Source organism: Mesocricetus auratus, unplaced genomic scaffold (genome assembly GCF_017639785.1).
Source record: "Mesocricetus auratus isolate SY011 unplaced genomic scaffold, BCM_Maur_2.0 Super-Scaffold_100013, whole genome shotgun sequence".
Taxonomy (NCBI): Eukaryota; Metazoa; Chordata; class Mammalia; order Rodentia; family Cricetidae; genus Mesocricetus; species Mesocricetus auratus.
Window position 1 is genome coordinate 55,534,183 of NW_024429196.1, and position 11,443 is coordinate 55,545,625.

The 11,443-nt window shown below is 44.9% G+C and overlaps 1 long non-coding RNA gene across 1 annotated transcript; it reads left to right on the forward strand.

Moving 5' to 3' along the window:
* Positions 1–2,342: 2,342 nt before the first annotated feature.
* Positions 2,343–5,651, forward strand: LOC121143598. Its single transcript, XR_005880850.1, has 2 exons — positions 2,343–2,574; positions 2,777–5,651. It is a non-coding gene; the product is annotated as an uncharacterized LOC121143598 (long non-coding RNA).
* Positions 5,652–11,443: the final 5,792 nt, after the last annotated feature.

Here is an 11,443-nt window from a genome sequence, read left to right on the forward strand (position 1 = left end):
TTACAGAACTGGTTACTAGTGACTCCTTATGGTACTATACTGAGAACTTGCAACTACAAGGCTGAGCCCACTATTAGAGAGGACACTATTGATTAGTTATATCTACTAAGAGTGCAGGCAGTGGTAGCAATGTTTCTCTATTAGCCTCAGATAATTCAAACCTAAGAACATTATAGAAGTTAAGTTCTACTGAAAGCTTAATTTATCACGCAGGAATAAAGACAAATTTCATGTAACTGCAGAACCTGGCTCACAGCTGAGGTTGTCCAATCTTTATTTCTAGCATATATCCAGACTGTTGGTGTCATAGGAGCAATCTGGACTGGAGATTCAGTGGACTGCCCCCTACTCCTTTGTTCAGCTCAAATTCTGATTTCTACAACTGGGTTAAGAGGTTGTTCCTTTAACCAATACTCACTTTAGGAATGTCTAACACCCTTTAGCAGGGCCAGGTCAATTGATAGGGAAAACATAAACTTCTAATGCCAGTATAGTAACTGAAGATATGGGAGTGATGGTGACTGCAAGCAGGGAAGCTGAGTGTCCTTGTCTTACAGGTTAGACCAAAAGTCAAGTGACTTGCTTTCCTAGGTGGTGCTATTGGGTGGTAGTAGAGCCTTTAAGAGGTGGCTCCTAGTGGGAGGTCTTAGGTCACCAGGGGTATGCTCTTTGCTCCCTGGCCATGAGGGGCGTGGCTTTGCTCTGCCACTTGCTCCTGGCATGATGTGCTGTCACAAGCCTAAACACAATAGGATGAACTTATTACAGACAGAATCTTCCATAATTCTAAGCCCAGATAAACCTTTCCTTTTTCTAAGTTGAGTGTTTCAGGTACAGAATGCTGGTGGTCAATATGGTTGTTGTGGGTGACTCATTCTGGGTCTTAGTTCGACTCATGGCCAGATCCACATGAATGTAAAAGGCTGGGTGAAAAGACCTGGCATGAGAAAAGAGTCAATCTGTGAGTCAGTCATGCTGGGATAAAGCTAACTTCTTACACAGGTATTTTTTTATCCTCCGTACAGTGATATTATGGGGGTATGAGACTGCTAAGACTGTGTAACAAATGCCACAGGCTTGATAATTAAAAGACAATTATTTTCCTCACAATTAAGAGGCTGCAAGGCTGAGATCAAGATGTGCTGGGGCTGGTTTTTCCCAAGATCTCCACCCTGGGTTTGTAAATGGCCATCTCCCCACATCCTCATGTGGTCTTTCTCTATGTCTGTGTCCTAATACCCAGTCAAAGTGTTAGGGTTCCTCCTAAAAACATTTTACCATTATTTCCTCTTTGTAAATCCCCATCTCCAAATACATTCTGGGTGGTCAGGGTCTAGGAATTCAATATATGAATTGTGGGGAGAGGTACATAGTTCAGCCCACAAAAGACAGGACAGTATCCCCAGTTGAAAGATGGGGGTCTCAATATACTGGCCAGCAAAGAGCAGTGATCATTTAAATGTAAAGTGCCTGTTGTTTGAACTACTATGCTCTGGCCATATATGTTCTGATCTTGTTCATGTGCCTGTGTGTGTACATGCTTGTGTATGTGAGTGCCTGTGCTTGTGTGTGTGCGCATGCATGAGTGGGCATGTGCATGCTGTGGTGCACATGTAGATGTCAGAGGTATCTTGACCTATCATCTAGCTTGAGACAGGGTCTCTTTTGTTATTCATCATCACATGTGCTAGGCTAGCTGAGGTTCTTCTTTCTCAAGCTTTCCATCCCACTGTAGGTGTGCTGTGAATAGAAACCCATGCTACTGCCTGCAGATTTATGGGGTATATTTTACCAACTGCTATGATAAAATACCCCTGAAATAAGTAACTCAAGGGGACAAAGGTTCAAGGTCACAGTCTATCTTTGCAGGAAATCACAGCAGCAGGAACTGGCAGCAGTTGGTCACATTGTATCCACAGGCATGGAGGCAGTTGATCACATTGTATCCACCAGACTAGAAGCCGTTGTTTACATTGTATCCACCAGACAGGATGCCATTGGTTACATTGTATCCTCCAGACTGGAAGCCGTTGGTTACATTGTATCCACCAGGCTAGAAGCCGTTGTTTACATTGTATCCACCAGACAGGATGTCATTGGTTACATTGTGTCCACCAGACTGGGAGCCGTTGGTTACATTGTATCCACCAGGCTAGAAATCCGTTGGTTACATTGTATCCACTGTCAAAAAGCAGACAGCAATGGATGTCTGTGCTCAGTTCACTCTTTCCTTTTCCTACAGTCCAGGATCCCAGTCATGAACACAGTGTCACCCTGAGTAGTTGGCTCTTCCCACCTTAAATAACCTAACCAAGATAATTCCCTACAGGCATGTCCAGATGCCCTTCTCCTATGTGATTCTAGAACCCGTCAAATTGACAGTTGAGATTAACTGTCACACATTAGTACTAGGTACCAACCTTACTTCATGCTTGTGTAGCAAGTGCTCTACCCGATGAACCACCAACCAGTTCAGTCCTCAGTCTTCTGACAGAAAACTTGGAGTGTACATTTGCACGGTACCCCTTTGCCACCATCGGTTTTGTTGTGGCCACAAGAGACTGCTCTAGGAAGGTAAAGTACTGACAGTTTCAAAGCAGAGCACTGACGTGATTGCTGAAGAGAAAAGGGCAGAGGATATGGTTGAATCTGGGATGCCCGCCCCCTGAACGTCCTCTCTTGAATGCTGGGTCACCAGTTTGTGGGACTACTTGGAAGGCTGTGGAGGTAGGGCCTGCCTGCTGACAAGTAGGTCACTAGCTGGTTCCTTTTTAAGGTTACACCCGCCTCAGATTGCAGCTGCAATATCCGCTGCCTGACTTGCCACAACGGAGAAACCTCAGCCGCAGGGCTTCTGCTGTACCTTCACCACCATGTTGAACAGAAATCCTTTTGAAATCATACAGCCCTTTCTTACATTGTTTCACACGAGTGTTTTACCACAGTGGATAAAAAAATAACTACTACAAGGAGTTTGGGTTATTTAAGTGAAACTTACCAGCTCGGCGTGCACTGCAGAAAGGAGGGAAGTTAACATGGAGCTGCCTGTCTGACTGACCTCTGTGCTTCCTCACTTCGACATGCCCCCACATTCCTGCCAGGTGCTGGCCCTGCCACCAGCTGCTGTCTCTTGCTGACTGGGCATGAGAAATCACACAAGCTGTCGCCTGCTCTCCAGTAGCACCCTGTGAAAGCCCTGGGTCATTATTGTGGCTATCTGTGATTTTTTTCTTCTGTCACCACACTTCCTTCTTTCTCTGGGGACTATCATTCCCAAGATTCTGCCCTACATTCTTCCCAAGAGTTGCCCCATCTCAAATGACTCCTTAACTTGGTATGATCTAGGCTACCCTAACCCAGGAGTCTCTGGCCAGTTCTGACCCCTGGAGGCTGCCCAGCTTCTTATTGTATAGAGGAAGTAGTTTGTGGCAGGAGAAAGAACCTGGGTCTTTCTCAGTGAAGCCATGGGGATCTGAATGATGGCAGTGAGCCTTAGGTGATCCTAGATCAGTAAATCCTAAAGCCAAGTTGTTCCTATTCCCTGGGTTCCCTCCAGGATCCATTGATGAGTTGAAGACTGGCCACTGAGGCTAGAGGATCAATGATAGCAATCCCTCTGCTCTCACCCCTGTTCCAAGAACTTTCATGCATAAGTCAATGGCATCTAATACATCCCTGTCTCTGACATGCTTCTTATGTGAACATGATAAGAACATGACATAGAAAACCACAGGGTTCATGTTCTGGGAAGGGGCTAAAACATCTCATCACCAATAGATATTCTGTGTATCTTGGCTGTCAACTTCTTAGAGTTTAGACAGAGGTTTATTCAGATAAGATGAAAGCCAGTTTTGCTTTTTGTTGTAGCAAAGGCAAAGGCTGTACCTGAGATGATCAAGGTAAGCTTAGCATGAGAACATAAGGTTCCCATCTTGGGAAAAGTGGCTCCTACTTCCTGGGAACTGTCTACTGCTGCAGTTCTGCTTAGAGCACTAGGACTTGTCAGGTAGCCTGCATTTTGAAATGCATTTGCTCATCCTTGATGGAAGGCTCCCTAGCTATCTCCAGCTGTCAACAGAAGGAAAGAATTTCCATTGTCCTTCTCTGGGTATTTCTGAGATAGATATACAGCTCACCTGCCTTAGAGCTTTTCTTTTAAATTCAGATTAAAATTATCCTGGAGCTCTTGTCAGAGTCCATTCTTAATTCTTTTATTAATGAGACTAAGAACCCCAACAAGGAAGCCAGATTTCTTTGGTAACAGTTGTACCACCAGGACTGCCAAGATGCCCAAGTTTCAGGCATCATAAGCACGCTCTACAAATGCCCACCAGAGTTTCATGACCTTGCTGTTACTTGAGTCTTTAAAAGCTGATGAAGCTTAAAGAAGCCATTCACCAAGCGCAACTGAAATAGCTCAGTTGGGAGAGCATCAGACTGAAGAAGCCATTCACCAGCTCTCCATCTAGTTTCATTATTAACGGTGGGACTGAGGTTCCATGGGATATTTCTGTAAAGGCTACTTCCTCTGTTCAGGAAGTCCGGCTCTCATCTATCCACCCAGACTCTATCACAGTTGGCTTGACTCTACTTCCCTTCACCTCTGTGGCTGGGTTATATAGGGGCCACTCACCACCAGCATATTCTATTCAGTAGCCTCACACCTCCACCATGACTGGTTTATTCAAACAAGACCAGCCCACCCACCACTATTACTGTCTTTAGTTTAAATGAACTTATGCAACTGCAAGACCTAGTTAATCTAATTAGGCTCCACCCTCTCCTAGATATCTCTGCAAGAGACTAGATACCCCAAAACTAGATGTGGTTCAGATACGAAGAAGAAAGCTCTTGGAGATTTTGAAGTGGGAACAAAGGAGTCCACTTCAAAGCCTCACGTTGCTGGATGCTTTGGGGCTTAGATTAATCCTCTCTCTCAATCCCTTCATCTGTGGAAAGAGTGTGCTGTGTACCTCACAGGCTGTGGTTGGGGATCAGTGAGCACATGGAATGCATAACCACATCACACCAGGTGGTGTTTAGAATTTCTCTCACAGGAGCAAAATCAGATGTTCCTGTGTGCAGCAGTTTTTCAGCTTCAGATTAATCTGGGATGATTGAAATGCAGATTCGGCGTCTCACTCCCAGAAAGTCTGACAAAATAGTTCTTTATTTATCTCTTTGACTGTGAGATTCTCACAGTTAACACAGCCACACCACATTGCAAGTTGCCTCCAAATGGGACCCATGAGGAAGCGGTTAGTGTCTTGACCACTTGCAAGGAAAAAAAAGCAGTCAAGAACAGCCACATTCCTTGCAGAGCAAGTGTCAGAATGAGACATTTTACAAGTCACTTCATGTATCCAGTGTTAGAAGAGGCCAGGGGAGTTGGCGACTGCAGATGTTGAAATTGTGGCAGCGTTTTCCAATGCTGGTGTGCAGCAGCCGCAAGTGGCTAACAGTACTATTTTCAGTTCTGTCTCTTCTGGCTCTGATTTTAAGAACAGATAGAAAATAAATTTGCTGAGACATTGTAAAGCCGTCTTTGTTGTAAAATCCTTGGATTTGGAGAATCTCCATCTAGACTGATGACTTCATGCCCCTTGAAGACCTCATAAAATGAAGATGTTGATCTTCACTTTTAAGCACCAGTGTGTGAGTTATGTGTTTAGTGCTAGACAGCATGCAGTCAGCCCTGCACATCCACAGATTCCATATGCTTGGATTTGCCCAATTCATGAACATGTGTGTGCATGTACATATATGTGTGTATGAATACAGAAATGTGTAATATGTACAGACTTTTTATGTGTTTACATGTTCATGTGTATGCAGGTGTATATGCATGCAGGTCAGAGGTCAACCTTGGGTATTGTTTCTTAGGAACAGGCACCTTTTGAGACTAGGTAGAACAATTTAGTTCTCTCTATCCCTCCAGGCCCCCCACCTGTTTGCAGTAATTCAGGGCCTGAGAGACAAGGTGCTTACATTTATTTTGTGGATCATGGGAATTCAAACACCTCATCACATTTTCCTGGTGTGGTGTGTGGCCCTAGATTCCATTCTCAGCACCAAAACCCACCTGGTCTGGTCATTCTTCCCATCTTGTGGAAGAATGTAGAAGTCCATGAGGCATACAAGGCTAAAGGGAGGGTGCGTTTCTTCCAGCATTTAGTCAGCTAGGACTGTCCTGGCAAAGTGCCATGGACTGGGAGCCTAACAGAAGTCACAGTATGATTCTGCTGCTAAAAGTCTAACATCATGGGTCCAGCACACTGGGTTTCCATGGAAATCTCTCCATTGGTTTTTAAATTGCATCTCCCCTGTTTATCACATGATCTTCCCCTGTGACTATCCCTGATGTCTATTTTGACCTCAGCATGTAAATTGGGAGTTCAGGGCTTTGGTTGAGACAGAATGTATCTCAGACTAGGATCCTGTGTGAACTGAGGTTTATGTGGTCAGTCTGTCCTGCCTTAAGTCTAAACTCCTTTGGTTTCTGACAGTGGATTTGCTATTCTGCAAGAATTGGTTAACAGTGCAAGCCTATCAGGCACACCCCAGGCACACTGAATTGGAAGCTGCACTGTGTCAGCATCCCTAGGTGACTCACACATGATTAAAATTTGAGGAGCACCTTGAATTTAAAATAACTCTCCCACGCTTAAGCTTGAAGGAATTTCACAATTCCATCCTGGCAAAGTACATTCAGTCTAGGCTCACTGAACTCCACCAGGGAGCTGCAATGATGGGAAGCCTCTGATGCAGTTGAAGCTCAATTCATCTACCAAGCAAACTGTACACCTAAATGCTGTGCTGTACCCCCAAACACTTAGAGCTGGGAAGCTGAGAGTTGAGAAGGACTTGGGAGGAGCTGAATGAGTAAACAAAGAACACTCATTTAGCCCCAAAGAACATTAGCAATACATGGGACCCAGCCCTCTCATGCAGTGTTAACTCATCCCTGTACCCTTCTTATCTCCTTCCCTACGCCCGACCAGCTTCCACGCAAATGGTGGGAAATAGGAGCCACCAGCATGCTGGAATGTGCCTGTTCTGCATGTCCTGCTCGTCTGATACAAAGTCCATCAGCATCATGTTTGTGGGAAGGAACTGACTGCCCCAGGAACCCTCCTTCTTTTCACTTGGGGACCACTGTTTGCCCTGCCCCGGTCTGTAGGGTCTACCCCCATGGAACCCTCAAGACACTTGGAACAAAGAAGGGAGTTCCATATGGGCTCTTCACAGATCCCCAGTGACTGCCACAGCCCTGCCACATGTGTTCAGGCAAGTAAGCATCAAACAAGTGCAGCCTCCAATTCTGCCTAGAAGCAAGGTCTTATTGAGCATCCCACCAATGCTGGTGGGATGCAGCCACAGGTCAAGGGGACAGCTGAGGCTGGTAAAAAGCTCTAGAACCCAAGGGGATGCACAGGGACAATGGAGGCAGTGTCGGGATGTGTCCAGCCTGGGCACATCTAGTCTTTCCTCTGGCTTGGTCAGGTAGTTATGACAAAACCAGTCTCATCCCCAGTGTTGCCCACAGACACAGGAGCTGTGATCGGAAAACCCAACATAGAATCTTGAGGGGTAGGAAGGATGAGATATGCAGTACTTGGAAAAAGAGGCAAACAATTTATGGAACAAGTCGCTTGAACACTAAGCCACCTGAGGGTGTAGAGCTTATAGGGAGATTCTTTTTCTCTTTTATAAAGGTTTATTTATTTTTATTTTACATGTATGAGTGTTTCGTCTGCATGTATGTAAGGGTGCTGTATGTGTGCCTGGTACTCAGAGAAGCCAGAAGGTGGCCCTGGATCCCCTGAAACTCCATGGAGTTCCAAAGGTTGTAAGCCACATGCAGGTGCTGGGAACCAAACCCACCTCCTTTACAAGAGCAGCAAATATCCTTAATGATCAAGCCATGTCTTTATCCTCGCAAAGACTCTTTTTAATTGTCTTTTCCTAAGGACACAAGACAGTGTGCATTGAAGAATCCCAATAGAACCTGGGCTGTAATCTGGTCACCCTGCTCCCTAGCTGTCACTTGTGTGGACTGTCCTGCCTCAAGCCAAGGAACATTCTCCCCTAACCTGGTACTTGTACATCCTACAGGAAATCACCAACACTGATTTCTTTTGCCTCTGAATATGGGCATGCCCAGAATGTGGTGACATCAGACCACCCTGAAAATTCCATGAAATACAACCATATCTTCTTCATGCAATGGCTCTTTCAGTATCTGTGGGGCTACATCCCATGATCCAAGCCAAGTGGACCTCTTCTAGCATTGTTCCAGTGTTTAAGCAAAACAAAACACTCAGAGAATGGGGGAGAGTGTCTCTTTCTACAGATTTGTCCCCTCAGTTAAGCCATCATGTACTGATGCTCCATTCATAGCTGTTATTCAAGGAACCAATCTTAGGAACTTCTTGGATACAAAGATCTGTGGATCAAGTTTTTTTTTCTATAAAATGTCTTACATCTCCTCAGTAGCCCATGTACACCTCTTATATACTTTAAATCACCCTGAGATCATTTATAACACACAATGTCAGTGTTATGCAGGCAGAGGTATAAGGAATAACAGGATACGCCCATTCAGCACAGAAGCATCACTGAATTCTGGGTGTTTTCAGTCTGTGGCTGCTTAAATCTGTAGATGGAGAACCCATGAATATGGAGAGCCAACTGCACATTCTGTAAACTATGAAGTAATGGAATAATGAACCCATTTCTGCTGAGTTCACATATGCCCTTACGTGTCTTATAGTCACTCACTGGAAAGAATACGTGAAGAGACAAAGTTGCTGAGGAGTGTCGCCAACCCTTCAGTGCTGGGTGAAGGAAGAGGAGGACATGAAGACTCCAGAGAGAGTGATGCTACTGTTGATAAATGCAAGAGAGCCTGTTGACGATATTCCTTGTTTGCTGTTACTGGAAGAATGAGGCACTCTATTAGGATGGCTAGAGACTTGGAGTCAGACTGCCTGGTTTTCATGCCCACTCTGAAACCATGCACATGTAACACCCTTTAGCCTTAGTTTCTTCTTAAGGGAATTAGGATGGCAGCCATAACTCTCATCCCATTTGTTACAGACAAGGCTCAGTAGACTGTCAGGTGTGAAGGAATCAGTACTTTGTAGGGTAAAAGGGCTAGCCAAAGACACATACCCTGACCCCGAGACCAGAGCCAAAGAAACACACCCTGACCCCGAGACCAGAGCCAAAGAAACACACCCTGACCCCGAGACCAGAGCCAAAGAAACACACCCTGACCCTAAGACCGGAGCCAAAGAAACACACCCTGACCCCGAGACCAGAGCCAAAGAAACATGCCCTGACCCTAAGACCGGAGCCAAAGAAACATGCCCTGACCCCGAGACCAGAGCCAAAGAAACACACCCTGACCCTGAGACCAGAGCCAAAGAAACACATCATGATGCCAGACTCAATTCACTGGCCCTGAAATCAGAACCAAAAGGTTTAAATAAGGGCCAGTGAAAGAAACACACCCTGGCCCTAAAACCAAAGCCAAACAGGTAAGAAAAAAAAAAGCCAGTGAAAGAAACTCAGTTTGGCCCTGAAACCAGAGCCAAAGAACCATACTCTGCCCCTGATGAATTCAGCACAAAACCCAACCAACCCCTGGGCAGGAAAACTAACCAATCCCTGAGCACAAAATCCAGCCAATCTCTGGGCTTGTTCAAGCTCAGGATTTGCAATTCAACCAATTCCACCCTGAAAATCTTCACTCTGGAAAAACTCTGTCTCTAAGAAGCCCTATATAAGCCCTGTGTTTGTTCAGTTGAGAGCTGCCTTTTTCCACCCTGGCTGAGGCAGCCACTCTCCTGGATTCCTCCCTCCCAATAAATCTCTTGAATGAAGTTTGGGTGACAAGTTTCTTTCACCAGAGTGGATCAGAGCAGAGAAGTAACAATATTTGTCTGAGCCAGAGTGGAGGAGAGTGGAGCAGAGCTGTAACACTTGACTGTGAACACCTTCCCCTAGCTACACTCCGGGTGTGCTGAGCCGAGCTGTAATAACCTCACAGAGAGAAACCAGCAGAGTTGCCTGTTATATTGGAGAAACCTTTCCCTGGAGCAGGGCTATAAGCTGCTATGCATACAGTGACTTGGTATTCCTTGGCTCCCCAATGCCAGGGTACTTCTTTACCATCTGAGCTGCAATGCTTACATACTTGTCATGTGACACATGCTCCCTGACATTTGTTCCCCTAGAGAAGGGCATCCTCAGCAAATGCAAATTAGTGGGTGACAGTGATGATACCTGAGACACTGTGACCACAGTGTGGCTATTAATTCGCAGGTCCATTTCATAGTTATGACAGGGGTTTTAGAAGGACTCAGACAAGAGCTACAAAAGGGCAAAAAAATTGCCTTTTTTCAGACATAATTGTCACTTAAAAATGTTTGTTGATGGTTGGTTGGTGGTTGGATGAATGAATGAATGGATGAATGAAGACTACTACTGCCTCTGAGCATCGAGCTTTTTCACCAATTAGGTATGCATGGAGATGAGGGGTCTTTCATTCATTCTCCAGTTTTTAAAATGTTGGTCTCTTCTCTGCAAAAGCCCAGGGAGCAGCTTGAGAGGGCAACAGAAACACAGTCCACAGACTTAGGTATTAGGAAAGAATGAAAGAAAGGGGGAGTGAGGATTGCTTGATACTGCAAGAAATGTTTTTTATCCAGAAATATCTACAGAAGGATTCACTTTGTAGTTTTAAAGCTGTTTTATTAGCGAATACAGAAGTTAAAAACACTCACTGAGATGTCTAGCCTTATTCCAAAAGCCAGGGCTAGAAACAAGCATAAACATGGATACTTTATCATATTTGGTCAATTCATACCCCACCTGTGCACCCTCTAGCTTAATAAGTCAAGGAAACCATTGTAGGATTCCTTTCCCTGACAAGGACTAAGCAGTTTCTTACCTTTCTTTTGGAATATCCTTTGTGAAAGGAGTCAGTGATGGACTGAGTGTGCCTACCTTGTTTAGGTTACTCTATTTCCTATTACTACGGTAAAATATAGGTCCAAAGACCAGATGCCTGTATCATCTCAGCACTAGTGAGTTGATAGTTCATGGGAGATGACAACACAATGAAGTGTGTGGAGGGTAGCTAGGCCCGTTCTCTTCATTTCTTTTCTTTTTCCTTCCTTTTTTGTCTTTCCCCTCTCTTTGAGATAGGGTATTGCTATGTAGCTCAGGCTGGTCTCAAACTTAAGCTTTTCCTGACTCAGCCTCCCAAGTGCTGGGATTACAAATGTTCACCGTAGTAACTTTGCCAGGCTTGTCCTTTTATTTATTTGTTGCTTTTAAGAAACTGTCTTGTGAGAGTCATCAAGTTAGGGGTCCCAAGAGAACTGTCTCAAGCCCTCCAAAGACACACCACCAATGACTAATGAACCTCCATGAA